Source organism: Agelaius tricolor, unplaced genomic scaffold, assembly GCF_023055355.1.
Source record: "Agelaius tricolor isolate 1412-34295 unplaced genomic scaffold, bAgeTri1.0.p SCAF_3, whole genome shotgun sequence".
NCBI lineage: Eukaryota > Metazoa > Chordata > Aves > Passeriformes > Icteridae > Agelaius > Agelaius tricolor.
Genome location: NW_027269263.1, coordinates 17380181 through 17383607, shown reverse-complemented (window position 1 = coordinate 17383607; position 3427 = coordinate 17380181).

Sequence of the window (3427 nt, the reverse complement as noted above, 5' to 3'; positions counted from 1 at the left end):
TGTCCTTTACTTTTAAAGAACAATAAGGGAAAAATTTAGCCTTCTTTCTGTTGTCTTATAGGGAGTAGATGCTATAACATTAGAAGCGTGGCTCATCACTATTTTTAATGTTTTACTAAAAACTTCTTAAGCACTTTTCACAAAGCAAATCTGTTGTTTTTAAGTACAGTGAGTGTAGCTAATTATTATTGATGCTTTGGAAAACTTCCTGCAGCCTGATGAGAAGAAGTGACTGGTTCTTTTCACTAGAGTTGTAGACAATGCATTTTCTTAATATTAAAAGCCAGTTCTTGCATAATTCAATTTATTTCCATTAGTGTTAGCAAAACTTTGTGTATGGAGTGAGACCTTATTATTTGTAAGAATTTCACAATTTGTCCTTTTGTAACTGGACACTGAGAGCGGGAACAGATCTACAAATCTCAGTGAATTGCCATGTAATTATAGAATATCATCTAGTTCAGACACTGGCTCAAAACAGGACTAATTAGATGAAGCTATTGCGCATGGTGTCCAGTCAAGTCTTGAACCCCTCCAAGGATGATTTCATAATCTCTCAGAACAATCTGTTTCATTATTTAACTACCTTTAGAGTAATTTTTTTCAGTAGTATCTAATCAGTATTTCCCATGTTCCAGTATGTTCTGTGGCCTTTTGTACTTTCACTACACACTTCCGAGAAGAGTCTGGCTCCATTTTCTCTGTAGTCTCTTTGCAAAATTCGCATGCAACAAAATGGCCTTTCAAGCCCTCTCTTCTCTGGGGTGAACAGCCTAATCTCTCAGACTCTCCTTGTAGTTGATGTTCTCCAGCCCCCTTGGCCACACCTGCTGGTGCAGGCCAGAAGACAAGCCTTGCTAGTAAAAGTGGCCTTTTCTATGTCTTTTGTGACTAGTCTCCCATCCTACTGAGCAATAAGCCCACATTCATCTTCTGCTGTCAATGTTCTTACAGAAATCTTTCCTGTTGTCCTTCAGCTCCAACTGAACTATGGGTTTCCTGATTTCATTCCTATGTGTGCAAACAAAATGTTTGTGTTCTTTCCAAGTAGCTGGTCTCAGTTTCCATCTTCTGCATGCTTCCTTTTTGTGTTTAGGTTCACTCAGTAGCTCCATGTTCTCCATGTTGGCTTTCTGCCACAGTTGCTGAACTGTCTGAACATTCTAATAGCAGTTCTTATGCTCTGAGGCAGCTGCCCTTGAAGATTAGCCAGCTCTTCTGGGCCTCTGCTCTCCAGGGCAACTTCCCACAGATCCTGCCAAGCAGGTCTCATCTGAAGTCTGTGGTTGTAATTCTGTTCTTTGTCTTGTTGCTTCTCCCAGGATCTGAAACCTGACAGTCTCATGCTCCCTGCAGCCAAGGCTGTCCTTGGCCTCTGTATCTTACAGAAGTTGTTCTTTGATTGTGAGTAGCTGCAGCTCTTCAAGGGTATCAACCTTCAAATAATTCCATACTTCTAATATTTGTAAAATGGAAGCTGTATTTTTTCTTTTATCAGTGTCAACAGAGACATTAAACCAGGAGACATTAAAAGCATTTGGAAAGGAAAACTACTCTACAAAAGTCACACTACAGAAAGTTCAGTTCAGGATAGAAATGTTGCTTGTGTAGTTTGAGCTGAATCAGTTTATTTATCCGGCTGTCTGATAGAATACTAAAAAAAGGCATCCTGAAACCAAATAGCAGTAAGTCATAGCAGGGCTTCTAATTCTTTGTGTTGTTTGGTAGATGAAGAGTGACTAGAAAAAGACTGGAAGAACTCCAAAGAAATTGAGATTTTCAATTAGATTGGTGTCCCTCACTGATATGAGAAAATGTATAGAGGCTTATGTAACTGAGGGTGTGAGTTACATTCATCATCAGTGGCCAGAGATACGAATAATGAAATTATTATGCAGGTCACTCCCTGTGGTGGATGTTAAATCTGTGTGAAGTATGAGCATTTGTTGACTGACTGACTGAGAAGTGTCTCTACCTTTTCTATTCATGGATTGCACAATGAAGTGACTCAGATTGTCCAGCAAAGTGCCCCATGCCTGGGGGCATTTGCTTGGTACTTGCAAGCTAATTGATTAAATCACCTCCTTGACAAGCCAAGTAGTACTGGTTAGCTGAAGTACTGGTTAACTGGATAAGAAAACAGAAGAAATGGAAAATATTGACTGCAAGGACCCGATACTACATATTTGTACCAGATATATACACTGCAGTGTCTGTATGCATTTATATATATGTATGTATTGTAATATAAATACTATATTGTTTATGGTTTCCTGAATCCTGAGCAATTTCAGACAGATGGGACTTGTTTTCCATCTGTTTTTCATACCAATGGCGCATTAATTTACTTATTTTACAGTACAAGCATGGCTAGGAATATCTGTCCTGTGGAAATACTAGAATTCTTACTGGTGTTTCCTCCTCATTTGAAAAACCAGTGCTGAAACCACCTTCCACAAAGGCAGCATGCCACCCCAATCTCTGCATTCTGGCACCTGAGCACCCCCAGCCAACAGTTTACATTGTCCTCTGCTTATCCCTAAATGAAATTTAATAGATTTTACCTGGAAGGTCCAAAATAGCTTGGGATGTGGTTATCAGAGGCCACTCCCTAGGTGATACCGCTGAAGGTGATAGCAATTGGCTCTCTTCAAGCCCACAGCTCTTTCCTTTAAGTGATGGGCTCATGGCTGCAGAAGGTTTTCCCTGCAACATCCTCAGCCTTGTGGTCTGCTACAGCAAAGATCTTGTCTTCACCCTTCAGAGGAGAGGTATAGAAACAAATACATGGTGATTCCTCTTTGTCAAGGAGTGGCTTTGTTGGGAAGTGATTGATGTAGCTAAATCTAGTTAAATTTTGATATTTTAAAGTTTGAGAACTATGCATATGCCAAAAACACGTATCCTTCCAGTCTTCTGTTTTTGTTCTACATATGAAGTGTGTTTCTTTCATCTCTCAATATCTGTCAGTTAAAATTTAAAAAGACAATGCTAGTTATACTAAAAGGCAAAGGTGTTCTGCAGGATTGGTTGAAAGTGTTAAAAAATTAAGTCAATATTCTCTCATAATTTTGGAGATTGTTTATATTGTGATCATGACTGAAAATATTCTAGTGGTTTGAGGTATACTGTTACCTCTGGTAATGAAGCAGCTACTGAAAGATGCAGCAATTTCAAAAGAATTTTTCAGATATTAGGGAAGAGGCAATTGTCTTCTTATAGATGGTTTAATTCCATAATTAATTCCACAGCTCTTCCATAGCCCTGTGGTAACTAAAAAAAATTTATCTGTAAAAGTATTGCTAGAAAAGACACTCTCCTCTACTTTCAGCTGTTTATAATCCAGTGCAGTAGCTGGAAATGAGGAAAACCAGAATAATGTGACATGTTTGCCAGGTCAGTCCCAGATGACAAATAACTCCATAGA